This window comes from Jaculus jaculus, chromosome 17 (assembly GCF_020740685.1).
Source record: "Jaculus jaculus isolate mJacJac1 chromosome 17, mJacJac1.mat.Y.cur, whole genome shotgun sequence".
In the NCBI taxonomy this organism is placed as follows: domain Eukaryota; kingdom Metazoa; phylum Chordata; class Mammalia; order Rodentia; family Dipodidae; genus Jaculus; species Jaculus jaculus.
The window spans coordinates 16,309,818-16,330,909 of record NC_059118.1 but is presented as its reverse complement, the minus strand read 5'-3'; positions in this window follow the sequence as shown (position 1 = coordinate 16,330,909).

The following is a 21,092-nucleotide window of genomic DNA, read 5'->3' as shown; positions in this document are numbered from 1 at the left end:
ATGGTTACCTAGCTCTTGGGACAGTTGGCCTTCCCCCTGGAGTTTTCAGACAAGTCTACTCTTCTCTCTGCTCTTTCTACCCCACACCCTCATCTGCCTCGAATCTTCCTCTCTAGAGAAAGGGTGGAGGGCTCATCGGGTAAGTGCCCTTGCTCTACAAGCATTGATGGACTGAGTTCAATCCCCAGCGACCACCTTAGGACCCAGGGTAGGCTGGAGAGATGGCTCACAGTTAAGGCGCCTGCCTGCAAAGCCTAAGGACCCGAGTTTGAGTCCCCACGTAAAACTAGATGCACAAGGTGGCACGTGTGTCTTTTGAGTTTGCAGTGGCTTGGGGCCCTGATGTGCCCATTCTCTCTCAAATAGATAGATGATTAATAGGTAGGTAGATAGATAGATAGATAGATAGATAGATAGATAGATAGATAGATAGACAGACAGACAAAATATACAAAAGCCCAATGTGGCCACACTTCTGTAAAACCAGTCCTGTGGGGAGTCTTCATTCCCTACAAGGCTGTAGTTATAGGCATGTAGTATGGCTCAGTGGGTAAGAGAGCTTGCTTTTAATCATGGAGCCATCCCCTCAGCATTTTTTTTTTTTTTCAAGGTAGGGTTTCATTCTAGTCCAGGTTGACCTGGAATTCACTATGTAGTCTCAGGGTAGCCTTGAACTCGTAATGATTCTCCTACCTCTGCCTCCCAAGTACTGGGATTAAAGGTGTGTGCCACCAAGGCCCAGCTTTGTTTGATTGTTTTGAGGTAAGGTCTCACTCTAGCCTAGGCTGACCTGGAACTTACTCTGTAACCCAGGCTGGCTGCAAACTCACAGGGATCCTCCTACCTCAGGCTTCCAAGTGCTGGGATTAAAGGCATGTGTCAAAACGTCCAACCTTTTTTTTTTTTTAAATATGTTTTTATTTAGTTATTTGAGAAAGAGGCAGAGAGAGAGACAGACAGAAAGAGAGAGGGAAAGAATGGGCATGACAGGGCCCATAGCCACTGCAAAGGAACTCTAGATGCATGCACTACCTTGTGCATCTGGTTTTATGTGGGCACTGGGAAATCAAACCTTGGTCCTTTGGTTTTGCAGGCAAGCACCTGAACCGCTGGGCCATCTCTCCCCAGCTTTTTTTTTTTTTGGCTGACCTGTAATTCACTAGGTAGTGCTGGGTTTTGTTATACATCCCCAAGTGGCCTGACATCCACTATGTAGCTCAAGCTGGTCTTGAACTCTTAGCCATCCCCTATTTTAGCCTTCCAGGTACTGGAATTTCAGGTGTGTACCACCACGCTCAACCCAGTCTTTACCATTATAAAACGTGATGATTAATCTCTGTTGTCAATTTAGCTGAATTTGGAGTCACCTAGCAGACAGACATCTGGATGTAGCTGTGAGGGCATTTCCAGAGAGGGGTAACTGATGTGGAAGACACATCCCAAATACAATAGCACCATTCTATGGACTGGGGTCCTGGACTGAATAGAAAGGAGAAAATGAAGCCGGGTATGGTGGCTCATGCCTTTAATCCCAGCACTTGGGAGGCAGAGGTAGGAGGATCGCCATGAGCTCAAGGCCACCCTGAAACTCCATAGTGAATTCCAGGTCAGCCTGGGCTAGAGTGAGACCCTACCTCAAAAAACAAAAACAAAAACAAAAACAAAAACAAAAAAGAAAGAAAGGAGAAAATGAGTTGCACACTAACATTCATCTTTCTGCTTCCTGACTCTAAATGACAGGAGACCAGTTGCCTCTTGTTCCTTCTGCTGTGCCTTCCCTGCCTGGAGACTGTACCCTCAGCTCATGAGCCACAGCCAACCCTTCCTCCCTTAAGTTACTTTCTGTCAGGATTTTGTTGTTGTTTTTTTCTTTTCTTTTTTTTTTAACAGCTCCAGTCCAGCCTGGGCTATATAACAAGACCCCATTTTTAAAAAATTTACTTATGGAGCTAGAGGGATGGCTTAGTGGTTAAAAGTGCTCACTTGGAAAGCTGAAGGATCCAGGCTCAATTCCTCAGGACCCACGTAAGCCAGATGCACAACGTGGTGCATACATCTGGAGTTTGTCTGCAGTGGCTGAAGGCACTGGCATACCCATTCTCTTTCTCTCTATCTGCCTCTCCCTTCCTCCTTGTCTGTCTCATTCTGTCTCTTTCTTTTGTTTTTGTTTGTTTTGTTTTTGAGGTAGGGTCTCCTCAAGCCCAGGCTGATCTGGAATTCATTATGTAGTTGAACTCATGGCAATCCTCCTACCTCTGCCTCCCGAGTGCTGGGATTAAAAGCATGCGCCACCACGCCCAGAGTCTCTCTCTAAACAAAAATAAATTAAATAAAAATTAACACACACCTATTTCTCTCTATATATATATTTTTTTCTCTATGTCTCTCTCTCTCTCTCTCTCTCTCTCTCTCTCTCTCTCTCTCTCTCTTTCTCTCTCTCTCAGAATACAAATAAATGAATAAATAACTTAAAATATTTGGAAAACCAGGCATGGTGGCACACATCTTTAATCCCAGCACTTGGGAGGCAGAGGTAGGAAGGTCACTGTGAATTCAAGGCCACCTTTAGACTATGAGTGAATTCCAGGTCAGTTTGGACTAGAGTGAGACCCTACCTCAGAATAAAAAAAAAAATCTGAATATTAATCTAAACTATGGCAAGAATGAATGAAAATCTAGGCATGGTGGCTCACACCTTTAATCCCAGCACTGGGGAGTCAGAGGTATGAGGAATGATGAGAGTTTGAGATCACTCTGAGACTCCATAGTGAATTCTAGGCCAGGCTGGACTAAAGGGAAACCCTGCCTCAAAATAAATAAATAAATAAGGGCTGGAGAGATGGCTTAGCAGTTAAGGTGTTTGCTTGCAAAGACAAAGAACCCTGGTTCAATTCAGGACCCACATAAACCAGATGCACAAGGGGTGCATGTACCTGGGGTTCATTTGCAGTGGTTGGAGGCCCTGGCACGCCCATTCTCTCTCACACACATACTCTCTACCTCTTTTTCTCTCAAATAAATGAATAAATAAGTAAATAAATAAATCATATTTTAAAAATAAAATAAGAAAATAAAAATAAACGAAGGAAATTGGGAACACAGGGGCTGAGAGCACAGCAAGATGAAGATTTAAATGCACATTTATTAGTGATGTTGTATTAATGGATGGAAAGTTTCAGCCAAACAAAAATATTTCCAGATTTGTAAAACCATCATATGTTGTTAACAAGATAAACATCTGGAATAAAAAGATACAGGAAGCCGGGCATGATGGCACACACCTTTAATCCCAGCACTCGGGAGGCAGAGGTAGGAGGATCGCCATGAGTTCAAGGCCACCCTGAGACTACATAGTGAATTTCAGGTCAGCCTGGGCTAGAGTGAGACCCTACCTCGAAAAACCAAAAAAAAAAAAAAAAAAATACAGGAAGGTTGAAAGTAAAAAATTGGAAGAATATAGAGAATATATATTTCACAAACACTAAGCATAGGAAAGCTGATGTAACCATAGTAACAGACAAAATGGCTAAAGCCATTGTGTTAGTCAGTTTTGAGTTTCCAAATAAAGCAACTTAAAGGAAGAAATGGGTTGAGGATTGAGGATGTAGCTCAGTTGGCAGAGTGCTTGCTTGCTCGGCACACATGATATCCTGGGTTCAATTCCCAGTGCTGTATAAAGTGAGTGTGGTGCCGCAGACCTGTAACTGGACATTTGGGATGTGAATACAGGAGGATAAAAAGTTCAGTGTCGGGGGCTGGAGAGATGGCTTAGCGGTTAAGCGCTTGCTTGTGAAGCCTAAGGACCCTGGTTCAAGGCTCGGCTCCCCAGTACCCACATAAGCCAGATGCACATCTGGAGTTCGTTTACAGTGGCTGGAGACCCTGGTGAGCCCATTCTGTCTGTCTCTCTGCCTCTTTCTTTGTTGCTCTCAAATAAATAAAAATAAACAAAAAATTAAATTAAAAAAAAAACGTTCAATGTCATTCTCAGCTACGTAGTGCGTTTGAAACCAGTCTAGGCTATAGGAGACCCTATGTATGAAAAAAAAAAAAGGCAGGGAGGAGCAAGAGGAAGAAGGAAGATTTACTCTGGGCTGGAGAGATGTCTTAACAGTTAAGACCCTTGCCGGTGAAGCCTAAGGACCCAGATTTGATTCCCCAGTACCCATGCTAGCCAGATGCAAGTGGCACATGCATCTGGAATTTGTTTGCAGTGGCCAGAGGCCCTGGTGGTGCGCCCATATTCTCTCTCTCACCTTCTCAATTATATGTGTGTGCGTGTGTGTATGTGTGTGTGTGTGTTTCGTTTTTTGAGGTGGGGTCTCACTTTAGCTCAGGCTGACCTGGAATTCACTCTGTTGGCTCAGGGTGGCCTTGAACTCACAGCAGCCCTTCTACCTCTGCCTCCCGAGTGCTGGGATTAAAGGTGTGCACAACCACACCTGATATATATATTTTTTTGGGTGGGGGTTGAGGTAGGGTTTCACACTAGCCCAGGCTGACCTGGAACTGATGTAGCCTCAGGATGGCCTCTAACTCGCGTTGATCCCTCTACCTCTGCCTCCCATGTGCTGGGATTAAAGGCATGTGACACCATGCTCGCCCCAAAATAGATTTTTTTTTTCTGAGGTAGGGTCTCACTCTAGCCCAGGCTGAGCTGAAATTCACTATGTAGTCTCAGAGTGGGCTTGAATTTATGGAGATCCTCCTACCTCTGCCTCCCAAGTGCTGGGATTAAAGGCATGTGCCACCATGCCTGGCTAAAATATATATATTTTTGAGTTTTCATTTCTATTTATTTATTAGAGACAGAGAGAGGGAGAGAGAGAGATTGAGAGAGAGAATGAGCATGCTAGGGTGTCAAGCCACTGCAAACAAACTCCAAATGCATATGCCACCATGTGCATCTGGCTTTTGTGGGACCTGGAGAATCAAACCTGGGTCCTTTGGCTTTGCAGGCAAGTGCCTTAACTGTTAAGCCATCTCTCCAACCTTAAAAAAAAAAATTTTAAACATTTTATTTTTATTTATTTGAGAGAGAGAGAGAAAGAGATACAGATATAGGCAGATAGAGAGAGAGAGAGAAATGGGCATATCAGGGCCTTTAGCCACTGCAAATAAAATCCAGATACATGTGCCACTTTGTGCATCTGGCTTTATGTGTGTTTTGGGAAACAGAACTTGGATGCTTTCAGGCAAGCACCTTAACCACTGAACCATCTCTCTAGTTCCACCCTGCCTCCCCACTTCTTTTTTGGTTTTTCAAGTTAGGGTTTTGCTGTAGCCCAGGCTGAGCTGGAAATCACTATGTAGTCTCAGAGTGGCTTTGGACTCATGGCAAACCTTCTACTTCTGCCTCCCAAGTGCTGTGATTAAAGGTGTGTACCACCACCATGCCTGGCTTTTTTTTTTTCTTTATTAAAACTTATTTACTTATTTGCAAGCAGAGAGAGAGAAGAGAGACAGACAGAGAGAGAATGGGCAGGCCAGGGCCTCTAGCCAATGCAAACAAACTCCAGATCCATGTGCCGCCTTGTGCAGCTGGCTTACATGGGTCCTGGGGAATTGAACCTAGGTCCTTTGGCTTCACAGACAAATGCCTTAACTACTAAGCCATCACTCCAGCCCTGTTTTTTGTTTGTTTGTTTGTTTGTTTTTGTTTTTTGAGGTAGGGTCTCACTGTAGCCCAGGCTGACCTGGAATTCACTATGGAGTCTCAGGGTGGCCTCGAACTCACGGCGATCCTCCCACCTCTGCCTCCCGAGTGCTGGGATTAAAGGCGTGCGCCACCACGCCCGGCTGGTTGGTTTTGTTTTGAGGTAGAGTTTCGTTCTAGCCCAGGCTGACCTGGAATTCACTATGGGGTCTTAGTCTGGCTTCAAAACCACAGCAATCCTACCCTCGACGTGGGCCGCCATGCCAAGGCAAAAAGCTTTTCTGAAAGAAGCTTAGAGTGAACCGGGCGTGGTGGCACACACCTTTAATCTCAGCATTTGGGAGGCAGAGGTAGGAGGATCTCTGTAAGTTCAAGGCCACCCTGAGACTCCATAGTGAATTCCAGGTCAGCCTGGACTAGAGTAAAACCCTTCCTTGAGAGGAAAAAAAAAAAACACAAAAAAACCTTAGAATGAAACGTAAGTCGAAAGCAGTTTGCTGGGCACAACAGATCCATTTAGCCAAACAATTCTAGCTTTCCTCTTGAGGCCTAGGACCTCCCCGTCACAGGGTTTTCAGCAACCAGGTAAGAATTCCCTCCCATTGAGCCTCAGCCTCAAATCCAGTGAGGAAGCAGTTGGTTACAGCTGTAACAATCATACCACCATGGCACCAATGGGCACATCTTGCCTGGCTAGCTAAGTGGTGTAGCTCACAGAGTCCACCCGTGGGTAAAGCTATCGATGATTTTTCTCACCCAGCAGCCAGTATAGCACCTTTTCACCACAATAAAAGCTAGACAAGCCAGGCGCGGTGGCGCACGCCTTTAATCCCAGCACTCGGGAAGCAGAGGTAGGAGGATCGCGTGAGTTCGAGGCCACCCTGTGACTGCATAGTGAATTACAGGGAAGGAAGCTTCCACTTGATTTCTCCGTGTCCTGCACCCAAATCACGCGGTGCCTCAGCAATGGTGTCTTGCCATCTAGTTCTAGTGGGCAACCACGAGCAGTGGCAGTAGCCTGTATTGTTCGGTGGGGGTGGCAGCCTGGGGGGCTTCCCTGAAGAAGAACTTCCTGGGGGGTATCGTCAGGTGGCAGTATTTGCAAAATGAATGAATGGATGAACAGATGAATGGCAGATAGGTACGCTCTTGCTTGCACCAACAGCCTGTCTCCTTGAAATGGATTCCTCCCTCCCTTCCTCCTTCCTTTCTTTCTTTCTTTTTTCTTTTTATGCTTTTATAAAAAAACTGTTTATTTATTTATTTGACAGAGAGAGAGAGAGAAAGGCAGATAAGGAGAGAGAGAATGGGCGCACCAGGGCTTCCAGCCACTGCAAACGAACTCCAGACGCGTGCGCCCCCTTGCGCATGTGGCTAACGTGGGTCCTGGGAAATCGAGCCTCGAACCGGGGTCCTGAGGCTGCACCGGCGAGCGCTTGACCGCTAAGCCATCTCTCCAGCCCTCATCTGAAGTTCTTGAGGCCAGACCCAGTGGGCATCCCAAGCTGCCACCGTCAATCACGCAGCGCGCCGCGGCGTGCCCACGTGGCCGGCTTTGAGGGTCGGCCAGGGCGCTGGTGGGAACCGCGCACCGCTCCAATTAGGCCTGTCTTGGGCGGCGGCGGGCGCTGGGCCGGCGATGGTTTCACCCGCTCAGGCGGGACAGTGTGTGTCCAGCTCCAGCGGGCTCCGTGGCCAGCCAGGGCGGCAGCTCGCTCTTGTTGTACTCACGGAGAAACAGAAACCCTGGGGCAGTCTGGGGCCCTGCCCGAGGCCACAACAAGGCCAAGCTAGGTTGCCAGGAGTAACCATCAGAAAGTCCAAGGGATATGGCTCTGCGCCCTCTCTGCTGCTGGCAACTGGAATGAGTTCCCACAGGAAAAAAAAAAAAAAAAAAGGAAGGAAGGACCTGCCCCAAACTCACTCGCATGGCCACCCAGGCCCTGCCAAGCACCATGAGCAAGAAGGACTGTGGTGGGCGTGGTGGCGCACGCCTTTAATCCCAGCACTCGGGAGGCAGAAGTAGGAGGATTGCCTTCAGCCACTGCGAACGAACTCCAGACACCTGCGCCACTTTGTGCATCTGACTTATGTGGGTCCTGGGGAATCGAACCTCGGTCCTCAGGCACCATAGGCAAGTGCCTTAACCGCTAAGCCATTTCTCCAGCCCCCCCTTTTCTTTCTTTCTTTCTTTCTTTCTTTCTTTCTTTCTTTCTTTCTTTCTTTCTTTCTTTCTTTCTTTCTTTCTTTCTTCCTTCCTTCCTTCCTTCCTTCCTTCCTTCCTTCCTTTCTTCCTTTCTTCGTTGGTTCCTTCCTTCCGTCCTTCCTTCCTTCCGTCCTTGCTTCCTTCCTTCCTTTGTTGCTTGCTTTCTGTCTGTCCTTCTTTTTTTTTTTTGTTGTTTTTTTTTGAGGTAGGTTGACCTGGAAATCTCTATGTAGTCTCAGGGCAGCCTTGAACTCACGGCGCTCCTTCTACCTCTGCCTCCCAAGTGCTGGGATTAAAGGCGTGCGCCACCATGCCCAGCTGCCCTCCTTTCTTTACTTTTCTTTTTTTGTTCAGGTCTCATATAGCCTAAGTTGGTTTGATCCTACTTCCTCCACCTTCCACGTGATGACAATATAGCACCACATTTGGAGTTTGTGTTTGTGTGTTTAGAGGTAGGGTCTCTCTCTAACCCAGACTGACCTGCAACTCACTTTGTAGTCCCAGGCTAGCTTTGAACAGTGATCCTCCTACCTCTGCTTCCCAAGTGCTGGGATTAAAGGACTATACCACCAATGCCCAGCAAGTTCACATCTGTTTTTTTGTCTGTTTGTTATTGTTTCTGAGGGAGGGTCTCATCACTCTAGCCCAGCCCACTCTGTAGTTCCAGACTAGCCTCAAACTCACAGCAGTCCTCCTACCTCTCTGCCTCCCGAGTGCTGGGATTAAAGGTGCATATCATCATGTCTGGCTCACATCTGTTTTTTTTTTTTTTCAATTGTTTTGAATTCTGTTTTTTGTTTGTTTGTTTGAGGTAGGGTCTTACTCTGGTCCAGGCTGACCTAGAATTAACTCTGTAGTCTCAGGGTGGCCTTTAACTCATGGCAATCCTCCTACCTCTCTGCCTCCTCCTGAGTGCTGGGATTAAAGGCATGCACCACTACGCCCGGCTTGAATTCTTTTTTTAATATATATATATTTTTAATTTATTTATTTGAGAGCAACAGACACAGAGAGAAAGACAGATAGAGGGAGAGAGAGAGAATGGGCACGCCAGGGCTTCCAGCCTCTGCAAACGAACTCCAGACGCATGCGCCCCCTTGTGCATCTGGCTAACGTGGGACCTGGGGAACCGAGCCTCGAACCGGGGTCCTTAGGCTTCACAGGCAAGCGCTTAACCGCTAAGCCATCTCTCCAGCCCTTAATATTTTTTTAATATTTATTTTACTTATTTATTTGATAGAGAAAGAGGTAGAGAGAGAGAGAGACAATGGGTGTGCCAGAGCCTCCAGCCACTGCAAACGATCTCCAGATGAGTAGCTAATGTGGGTCCTAGTCCTAGGGTATCGAACCTAGGTTCTTTGGCTTTGCAAGCAAATGCCTTAACCACTAAGCCATCCCTCCAGCACCCCCCTTTTTTTTCTTTTAGTTTTTCAAGGTAGAGTCTTGCTATAGTCCAAGCTGACCTGGAATTCACTACATCATCTCAGGATGGCTTTGAACTCATGAAGATCCTCTTACCTCTGCCTCCCAAATGCTGGGATTAAGGGTATGCACCACCACACCCGGAATTGGTGTTTATTTTATTTTATTTATCTATTTGAGAGAGAGAGAGAGAGTAGGACAAAAAGAGAAAAAAATGGGTGTGCCAGGGCCTTCAGCCACTGCAATTTTTTTTTTTTTTTTTTTTAGTTTTCTTCGAGGTAGGGTTTCACTCTGGTCCAGGATGACCTGGAATTCACTCTGGAGTCTCAGGGTGGCCTCAAACTCACAGTGATCCTCCTACCTCTGCCTCCTGAGTGCTGGGATTAAAGGCGTGTGCCACCACACCCGGCTAAACCACTGCAAATTGACTCCATACACATGTACCACTTTGTGCATCTGGCTTATGTGGGTCCTAGAAAATCAAACCTGGGTCCTTTGGCAAACACCTTAACCGCTATGTAGTCTCAGGGTGGCCTCCCTCTGCCTCCTGAGTGCTGGGATTAAAGGTGTGCGCCCACATGCCCAGTGCAGGATGCCAACTTCTGACTGCCACTCCTTCCTCCTGGAAATGTCCATCTTCTTCCCCTCACCATTTACAATCCCAGTTGTGTGGCCTCTTTTGCCCATTCCTCAATATTCCATAGTTTTACTCAATTTTCCCCAGTATCTGGCCAGCAGGTGTGTCTCCATGTGGTCACAATGGGGCTGTGGTACATCTTTAAAATATTTTCTAGTTTTTAAATTTTTTGTTTACTTATTTGAGAGCAATAGACAGACAGAGAAAGAGGCAGAGGCAGAGAGGAATGGGCGTGTCAGGGCTTCCAGCCACTGCAAATGAACTCCAGACGCGTGCGCCCCCTTGTGCGTCTGGCTAATGTGGGTCCTGGGGAACTGAGCCTCAAACCGGGGTCTTTAGGCTTCACAAGCAAGCACTTAACTGCTAAGCCATCTCTCCAGCCCATCTTCTAAATATTTTTAGTTATTTTCTTAGATGACTATTTAATGGTAATTTAAATACTTAAATATTTTTAGTTAGTTATTTCAGAGAGAGAGAGATAGACAGACAGTGAGCACAGGCACACAGGGCCGCCTGGTGCTGCAAACAAACTCTAGATGCATGTGCCACTTTGTGCATCTGGCTTACATGGATACTGGGTCGTTGACCTTGAGCCATCAGGCTTGCAAGCAAGCACCTTTAACTGCTGACACATGCCTCCTAGATCCCTTGTGGTGCTTACAGCTACAGGAGTGTCTGTTACTCCTCTACTCCAATGGGGCCTGCCTACCTCAGCCATAGCCGGGTCTCCATCTAAGCTTCATAAGGCATGAATGAGCCAGGAGATGCCCTGTAATTGCCCAATTCAGGGACCTCAATTGCTTGTAGAACCATGTGGGCTTTGAGAGAACGGAGGCAGAGACCACACACTGGGACAGTTACAGCTTTAACTGACCCATGGCTCACAGGACAGGATAATTCCACAGCCCTGCCTGAACCATCTAGGTGCCATCCAGAGCAATTTTTTTTTTTTTCTAAGTTAGTGTCTCACCCTAGCCCAGGCTGACCTGGAACTCACTATGTAGTCTCAGGGTGGCCTCGAACTCACGGCGATCCTCCACCTCTGCCTCCCGAGGGCTGGAACTAAAGGCATGTGCCACCATGCCTGGCCAGAGCTTGATTTTCTGACCACCTCATCATCTCTGGCAGCAAGAGGATCACATTCGGCTACGTGGTTGCTTGGCTGGGGCAGCAACCCTTTGTGATGAGATGCAGTTGGCATCGGAGTGTGGGACAAGGGATGGGTTGGCAGGGAATCAGACCAGCCCTTCTGCCACTAGCTCCGGCTTTCTGCTGGTGACACGTAAGAGGATTAGGGCTCAGCACTCTAGACAAGGGCCTTTTATTCTCGGGCCCACATTTTCACTGGCTTGTATAACCCCAGCAAGAGACAGGAACAAAAAGTGAAGGGGGCGGGGCTGGGGAGATGGCCTGGCAGATAGAGGTACTTGTCTATAAAGCCTGCCTGCCCCTGGTTCAAGTCCTCAGCATCCAGGTTAAACAAGAAGCAAAAGGATGCATCGGGTATTCCTTTGCAGCAACAATAACAGACAAACAAACAAACAAACCCTGGCCCTCCTACCACCCCCCACCCCAAACAGTAAAATAAAAAATAAATGGGCTGCTGGGATGGCTTAGTGGTTAAGGCACTTGCCTGCAAAGCCAAAAAACCAAGGTTCGATTCCCCAATACCCATGTAAGCCAGATGCACAAGATGGCGCATGCATCTGGAGTTCATTTGCAATGGCTAGAGGTCCTGGCCTGCCCATTCTCTCTCTCTCACTCTCTCAAATAAGGAAAAAAATTTTTGTATCATTTTTATTTATTTACTTGAGAGTGACAGACAGAGAGAGAAAGAGGCAGTCAGAGAGAGAGAGAGAATGGGCGTGCCAGGGCCTCTGGCCACTGCAAATGAACTGCATATGTATGCGCCCCCTTGTGCATCTGGCTAACATGGGTCCTAGAGAAAGGAGCCTTAAACCAGGGTCCTTAGGCCTCGCTAGCAAGCGCATAACTGCTAAGCCATCTCTCCAGCCCAGAAAAATTATTTTTTTTAAAAAAAAATAACATAAAATAAAAATACTTTATTTAGTGTGAGCATGGTGGTGCACATATTTAATTCCAGTGCTCGGGAGGCAGAGGTAGAAAGATTGCCCTGAGTTCAAGACCACTCTGAGACTATATAGTGAATTCCAAGTCAGCCTGAACTAGAACGAGACTCTACCTTGAAAACAAAACAAAAAAAAGCATATTGCCACCATTCCAGCCTCCATGGGATGTACATCTAGAGAAACTGAGAGAGGCTGTGACATCAGGGTTACTCAGTGAGGAAACATCAGCTGTGACTGGAATGAGGAATGGGAGGCCTGGGCCTGCCTGAATTTGGCCTTGTTCTCCAAGGGGCGCTGGGGCTGATTTATTTCTGCCCTAAGTGGATTTTGCCTAGACTAGAATTTCTCTCTCTCTACCCCTCCCTCACTCTCTCTCTCTCTCTCTCTCTTTTGTTTCTTTGAGGTAGGGTCTCCCTCTAACCCAGGCTGGCCTATGTAGTCTCAGGGTGGCCTCAAATTCACTGTGATCCTCCTACCTCTGCCTCCTGAGTGCTGGGGTCAAAGGTGTGCGCCACCATGTCTGGCCTTAAAAAATATTTTTATTAAAAGCCGGGAGTGGTGGCGCACACCTTTAATCCCAGCACTGGGAGGCAGAGGTAAGAGGATCACCGACAGTTCAAGGCCACTCTGAGACTACATAGTGAATTCCAGGTCAACCTGAGGTACAATGAGACATTACCTTGAAAAACAACAAAAAAAATTGTTCCAGTTGCCTGTCCCACTAAGTACACAGTTGTGGGAGCCACTGCCAGTGTTCCTCAGATCTTAGTGGACTCCCCACTTGGACTATTCACCCCACTGAGGCTTTTTCCACCTCTGCCTCATTCTCTGTAAGTAGCTTCCTCTCAGCCCAGTCATTTGGGCAAGTCTTGCTAAAAATGCTTTATCAAGCCAGGTGTGGTGGCGCACGCCTTTCGTCCCAGCACTTGGGAGGCAGAGGTAGGAGGATCACAGTGAATTCGAGGCCAGCCTGGTACCACAGAATAAGTTCCAGGTCAGCCTTGGCTAGAGTGAGACCCCCTACTTTGCCCTCCCCCACCAAAAAAATAGCTTTATCATTTGCTGGAATTCTCTCAGTAGCCTATCTTCCTCTATGAAAGGAAAGCAGAAGAAGCAGACAGAGAACTTGAACATGAACAGCGATGGAAACCCAACAAGTCCTCAAAGGGGTACTTTTGAGTATAGTCTGTCAGGGGGTCTTGTGTGTGATAGAAATCAATCTTTTTGCTTTAATTTTTATTTATTTATTTATTTGAGAGCGATAGACAGAGAGGGAGAGAGAGGAAGAGGCAGAGAGAGAGAGAGAGAGAAAAAAAATGGGTGCATCAAGGCCTCCAGCCACTGCAAACGAACTTCAGATGCATGCAGCACCTTGTACATCTGCCTTACATGGGTCCTAGGGAATTGAGCCTTGAACCAGGGTCCTTAGGCTTTACAGGAAAGCACTTAACTGCTAAACCATCTCTTCAGCCGCCCCCCTTTTTTTGTTGAGGTATGGTCCCACTAAAGCCCATGCTGACCTGGAACTCACAGCAATACTCCTACCTCCGCCTCCTGAGTGCAGGGATTAAAGGCATCACCGCCATGCCTGGCTCATTATTTATTTATTAAAAAGATATTTATTTATTTGAGAGAGAGAAAGAGGGAGAGAGAGAAAGAGAGAGAGGGAGGGAGAGAATAGGTGTGCCAGAACCATCAAACACTGCAAATGAACTCCAGACACGTGGGCCACCTTGTCTGGCTTATGTGGGATCTGGGGAATTGAACCTGGGTCCTTAGGCTTTGGAGGCAAATGCCTTAACTGCTAAGCCATCTCTCCAGCCCACTTTTTTTTTTTAAGGTAGGGTCTCACTCTAGCCGAGACTGACCTGGAATATAGTCTCAAGGTGGGCTCAAATTCATAGCGATTCTCCTACCTCTGCCTCCTAAGTGCTGGGATTAAAGTCGTGTGATACCACATCCAGCTTTGGTCAATATTTTATAGACCTGCATGTATTAAAAAGTTACCAGATGTAGTCTTCTGGGGAAGGATATGATCTCAGGTGAAGTTCTAGGCAGTGAAGGAAGAAGACCTTGGGGTCACCAAGAGCTGGAGAATGTCTGGTGTCTGTTCTTCTCACAGGTGACCTCTAAAAAAATACGATGGGGTGGGGAGGCTGAAGGGATGGCTTAGCAGTTAAGGCCTCTGCCTGCAAAGCCTAAGGACCCAGGTTTGATTCCCCAGGACCCACGTTAGCCAGATGCACAAGGGGGCGCACGTGTCTGGAGTTCATTTGCAGTGGCTGGAGGCCCTGGCGCGCCCATTCTCTGTCTCTCTCTCTCCCTCTTTCTCTGTCAAATAAATAAATAAAAATAAAATATTTTTAAAAAGAGAGATGCAATGGGGTAACTCCGTGACTACCTCACGGGTGTTCTCAGCCAGGGCCTCATGGGTTAGAGAGGCCAAAGGAGTTCAGGGAATCTAGCCATGCAGTCACATGGGAGAGAGACTTCGGACAGGGAGTATAAATGTGCAGAGACCCTGTGGTTGCATCGGAGACACCCATGGAACAGGTGAACAGAGAACTGGAGCTCAGGGACGCAGGGACCAGTTGGTTACCCAAGGACCCTGGTTTTTACTCTGAAGAGGAAAGACAGAGCTGAGGTTTATGGGGATGTTCCTAGGGGAGTCCCTGGAAATGGAATGCCCATGAGGAGCTTTTGCTGGGCAGCTTGAGATGGGAGCTAGAGGAAATCTGGGGCAGGGGCTGTGACATGGAAAGAATGGGTGGTTTAGTATGTTAGCTCTCTGTACTGCCCTGAGCGCTAGTGAGTTGTTAACTCAGCATTAGCCAGTGTCTACTGCCCCCTAGTGGACACAGTAGATATCCCAACCTGCTGCTAACAAGTTTTCTTTTTGTCAACAGACTGAGGGTTCTACAAGCTCACACACACCACCGCCTGAGACATAGGAAGGAGTGTCAGAGGAATTCATTAGTTAGGGGCTGGAGAGATAACACAACAGTTAAAAGTGCTTATTTGCAAAGCCTGATGGTCCTGGTTCAATTCTCTGATACCAACTTTTCCCCCAGTACCCATTTTATCAAAATTTTTCATAAAATAGAAAAGGAAGGAATATACCAAACTCCTACTACGAAGCCAGAATCACCCTGATACCAAAACCAGACAGACAGAACAAAAAACAATTTACAGATCGATCTCCCTCATGAGCATAGATGCAAAAACTCTCAACAAAATGTTGGCAAAAAAATACAAGAATATATCAAAAAGATCTTCACTCCGACCAAGTAGGCTTTATCCCAGAGATGCAGGGATGGCTCAACATGCACAACTCAATAAATGTAATACACTATATAAATAGACTGAAGGACAAACATCACATGATCATCTCAATAGATGCAGAAAAGGCATTTGACAAAATCCAATATCCCTTCATCATAAAAGTCCTACAGAAAATGGGAATAAAAGGAACATATCTGAACATAATACTAAGTGGGGAAAACATAATAGTAAATGGGGAAAAACTTGAAGCTTTTCAACTAAAATAAGGAACATGACAAGGGTGTCCCCACTTTTATTTAATATTGTATTGGTTAGCTAAAGAAATAAGGCAAGAGACACACATGAAAGGGATACAAATTGGAAAGGAAGAGATCAAATTATCATTATTTGAAGATGACTTGATTCTATACATAAAGGACCCTACCAGCAAACTGTTAGAACTGATAAACAGTTTTAGCCATGTAGCAGGATACAAAATAAACACACAGAAATCAGTAGCCTTCCTATATACTAATAACAAACATGTTGAAGATGAAATCAAGGAATCACTCCCATTCACAATTGCCTCAAGAACCTAACTAAGGAAATGAAGGATCTCTACAATGACAACTTTAAAACACTCAAGAGAGAAATTGCATCAGACACTAGGAAATGGAAAGACATTCCATGCTCTTGGATTGGAAGAATCAATATTGTGAAAGTATCAGTCTTACCAAAAGCAATCTACACATTTAATGCAATCCCCATCAAAATTCCAATGATAGCTGGTTGTGGTGGTGCACGCCTTTAATCCCAGCCCTCAGGAGGCAGAGGTAGGAGGATTGCCCAGAATTCAAGGCCACTGCGAGACTATATCCTAAATTCCAGCTCAGACTAAGCTACAGCAAAACCCTACCTCAAAAACAAAACAAAACAAAATCCAATGGCATTCTTCACAGAAATAGAAAAAAAAAATCCTAAAATTCATTTGGAAGCCCAAACTGCCTCAAATATGCAAAACAACTTTAAAGCAACAAAAAGAAAGCTGGAAATAATACCATAATGACATAAAAACAAACATGTATATCAATGGAACAGACCGATTAAAGGACCTAGATGTAAGTCTGAGCAGTTATAGCCATCTTATCTTCAACAAAAATGTCAAAAAAAAACTCATTGGAGAAAAGACTGCCTCTTCAGCAAATGGTGTTGGGAAAACTGGATATGTAGGATGAAAATAGATCCTTCTCTCTCTCCATGCACAAGAGTTAAGTCACCTAATGCTGAGAAGTGACAGAGGAGTGCTCAGCATTGAAATATCTCTATCACACCTTTCAAGGCTCAGGGTCCATTGCAGAAGAGGTGGCAGAAAGAATGTAAGAGCCAAAGGAAGGGTAGGACTCCTTATAACGTGCTCCTCCCGACATAAAATGGTCTGGATATCCATGACCTCACCGTGCCTGACACTACCTACACAAGACCATCATAATAGGAGGAAAAGATGATGACATCAGAATAAAAGAGAGAGTGATTGAGAGGGTCAGACGATAAGATGGAGAGTGGAGTTGTGAAGGGGAAAGTGAGGAGGGGAGGGAATTATCATGGGATATTGTCTTTCTCTGGCCCAGGCTGACCTGGAATTCACTCTGTAGCCTCAAACTCATAGTGCTCCTCCTACCTCTGCCTCCCAAGTGCTGGGATTAAAGGCATGTGCCACCACGCCTGTCTTTTTTGGTTCAATTTTTAAAAAATATTTCATTTATTTGAGATTTAGAGGCAGATATAGAGAAAATTGGTGCACCAGGACCTCTAACCACTGCAAATGAACTCCAGATGCACATGCCATCTTGTGTATCTAGCGTTCATTGGTATTGGGGAATCCAACCTGGGCCTGAGGCTTTGTAGGCAAGCACCTTAACTGCTAAGTTATGTCTTTAGCCTGTTGGTTCAATTTTTAAAATATTTTTGTTTATTTATTTACAGAGAGAGATAGAGAGAATGAGAATGGGTGAGCCACTGCCTCCAGCATACTAACTTGACTTGCATGTGACACTTTGTTCATTTGGTTGTATGTGGCACTGGTGAATCAAACCCAGGTCATTAGGCTTTTCAGACAAATTCCTTAACTGCTGAGCCATCTCTTCAACCCCTTGGTTCAATTTTTTTTGTTGTTGTTGTTTTTGTTTTTTGAGGTAGGGTCTCACTCCCACCCAGGCTGACCAAGAATTCACTATATAGCATCAGGCTGGCCTCAAACTCACAAAGATCCTCCTACCTCTGCCTCATGTGTGCTGGGATTAAAGATGTGTACTACCATGCCTGGCTATTTTTTTTAATTATTTATTTGAGAGAGAGAAATAGGTAGAGAAAGGGAGACTGGGCACACCAGGGTCTCCAGCAGCTGCAATTGAACTCCAGACACATGCACCAGCTTGTACATCTGGCGTACATGAGTCCTGGGGAATCAAACCTGGGTCCTGTGGCTTTGCAGGCAAGAGCCTTAACCTCTAAGCCATCTTGCCAGCCCTTTTGCTTTTTTTTTTTTCTTGCTTCATATTGTTTTTTCAGGTATGGTCTCACTCTGGCTCAGGCTGACCTGGAATTCACCATGTAGTCTCAGGGTGGCCTTGAACTTATGGCGATCGTCCTACCTCTGCTTCTCAAGTGCTGGGATTAAAGGTGTGCCCCATCATGTGTGGCTTCTCTATATTTTATTTTATTATTTTTTTTTAAATTTTTTAATTTATTTGAGAACAACAGACAGAGAGAGAAAGAGGCAGAGAGAGAGAGAGAATGGGCATGCCAGGGCCTCCAGCCACTGCAAACGAACTCCAGATGCATGCGCCCCCTTGTGTGTCTGGCTAACATGGGTTCTGGGGAATTGAGCCTCGAACTGGGGTCCTTAGGCTTCACAGGCAAGCACTTAACCGCTAAGCCATCTCTGCAGCCCTTTTATTTTATTTTTGATGTAGAGTCTCACTGTAGCCTGGACTGGACTGGAACTCATGCAATGCTCTTACCTCCACTCCCAAGTGCTGGATTAAAGGTGTGTGTCACCCTGCCTGACCAGACATGGTCTCTCTCTCTCTCCCTTTCTCTCTTTTTACATGTATTTATTAGAGACGGGGTGGGGGAAGAGAGACTATGAGAGAGAATGGACACACCAGGGCTTCTAGCCACTGAAAATGAACTCCAGACACATGTGCTACCTTGTGCTTCTGGCTTACGTGGGACCTGGAGCATTGAACCTGAGCCCTTAGGCTTTGTAGGTAAGCGCCCCCCCCCTTTTTTTTTTTTTTTGGTAAGCGCCTTAACTGCTAAACCGTCTCTCTAGCCTGGACATGGTCTCTTGTTGCTGTAAATGAGCACCAGATGCTTGTACCACTTACATGATGGGCTTAGGAACTGTACCTAGGTTGGCAGGCTTAGTAAGTGAGCACCTTTAACCACTGAACCATCTTCTCAGCCCCTCTTTCTTTCTCTCTTCTTTCAACTGAAAAGAACAAAGCAGAACAGAAATGAGAAAAGAAAAAAAGAACATCTGGGCATGGACACAAAGGCCTGTAATCTTAGCACCCTGAAGACTGAGGAAGGAGAACTGCTGCGAGCTTAAGGCCAGCCAGGGCTGCAGAGTGAGCCCCAGGTCAGGCAGGGTTACACGGCAAGGCCTTGTCTCAAAAAGCCAAAAACAGGGCTGTAGAGATGGCTTAGTGGTTAAGACGCTTGTCTGCGAAGCCTAAGGACTCAGGTTCCATTCTCTAGGTCCCGTGTAAGCCAAATTCACAAGGTGGCACATGTATCTGGAGTTCGTTTGCCGTGACTAGAGGCCCTGGTTTGCCAATTCTCTCCCTCTAATAAAGATAAAAAAGATTTTGTTTTAAAAAGCCAAAAGCAGGCAATCAACAAAAATCAGTACAATAAAGGAAGGACAAGAGCCAGTGGTTCACAACACAATCTGGAACAATCAGGTCGATGTTGATGCTTCGTGGTGGTTTTTGCACTGAGCAGGAGAGCATGCAGACCTAGCTGTGAGTGCCAGGCCAGTTGCTAGAGGTCAGGGGCTGCTCTTCTCTTTCTCACTAAGGATCAAACAGTCCATTTTTGGCTGGAAGATCTAAGTCACTTTGACACAGGTGCAGAGCTTCACAAAAATAGGACCTCGAGGCCTATCAGTTTGCAATCCAGGCCAGCTAGTGATCTCTTTGCACTCAGCTGTGTTTAGCTTTCAATGTATCAAAACGCTGTGCCATCATCTGAACTAAAAATTAACACCCAAATTAGCATAAACAAAAATACTGGGGACTGGAGAAATGGCTCTGTGGTTTAAAGCATTTACTTATCTGCAAAGCCAAAGGACCTCGGTTTGATTCCCTACTATCCACAAGAAGCTGCAAGGTGGCACATGTATCTGGGATTTGTTTGCAGTGGCTAGAGGCCCTGGCACACTCATTCTAACTCTCTCAAATAAATAAGTAAAATATTTTTAAAAAATACTTCTGCAAAGCCGGGCGTGGTGGCACATGCCTTTAATCCCAGCACTCAGGAGGTAGAGGTAGGAGGATCGCTGAGAGTTCGAGGCCACCCTGAGACTACATAGTGAATTCCAGGTCAGCCTGAGCCAGAGTGAGACCCTTTCTCGAAAAACAAAAACAAAAAAAATATTCTGCAAAGCCGGGTGTGGTGGCACACGCCTTTAATCCCAGCACTCAGGAGGTAGAGGTATAAGGATTGCAGTGAGTTTGAGGCCACCCTGAGACAAAATACATGCCTGTTAAGGTGGGGCATGCTTGTAATTACAATCCTGGAGAGGTGGAGGCAGGGAGTCTCTGGAGATCACCTTAAGTCTAACTGAATCAGTGTTCTCTAGATTAGGCAAGAGACACTATATCAAATAAGGAGAATGAGCTAGTAAGACACCAGACCTCAAACTATGGCCTTTCACAAACACATGTAGACATGCAAAAGATTAAAAAAAATATATGGAAACAGTTTTCTTCCTCTATTGACCTCCAGCCTCACTAATGTACTATCTCCAGTGCATTGGGTGAGCTTGACTTTGGTGCAATTATAAGTGTCTTCCAGTTCAAGGCCACCCTGAGACTACACAGTGAATTCCAGGTCAGCTTGGGCTACAGTGAAATCCTACCTCAAACAAATAAACAACAGCAAAACCCGCATGTCTTCCAGGCTGGAGAGATGGTTCAGTGGTTGAAGTTACCTGTTTGTCTGTCTGTCTTTCTTTCTTTTTATTTGAGACTGACAGACATACAAAGAGGGAGAGAGAGAGAGAGACAGGGAGAGACAGACGAGAATGGGTGTGCCAGGGCCTCCAGTCACTGCAAATAAACTCCAGATGCATGTACCATCTTGTGCATCTGGCTTATGTGGGTCCGGGGGAATTGAGCCTCCACCTTGAACTGGGGCCCTTAAGCTTCACAGGCAAGCGGTTAACCACTAAGCCATCTCTCCAGCCCATTTTTCTTTCTTGAGGTAGGGTCTCGCCTTAGCCCAGGCTGACCTGAAATTCACAATGTAGTCTCAGACTGGTCTGAGACTGTTGTGAGTCTCAAACACACAGCAATTGTGACACCAGGCCCTGCAGTTAAAGACACTTTAACAGTGTGGGTTTGACTTTTTTTTGGGGGGGGAACCCAACACTGGCCTCCTTTTCTTTTTTTAGAGAGAGAGAAAATTGGCATGCCAGGGCCTCCAGCCACTGGGATCAAACTCCAGCTGTGTGTGTCCCCTTTTGTGCATGTGTGACATTGTGAGCTTGCATCACTGAGTCTGGCTTATGTGGGACCTGGGAGATTTGAACGA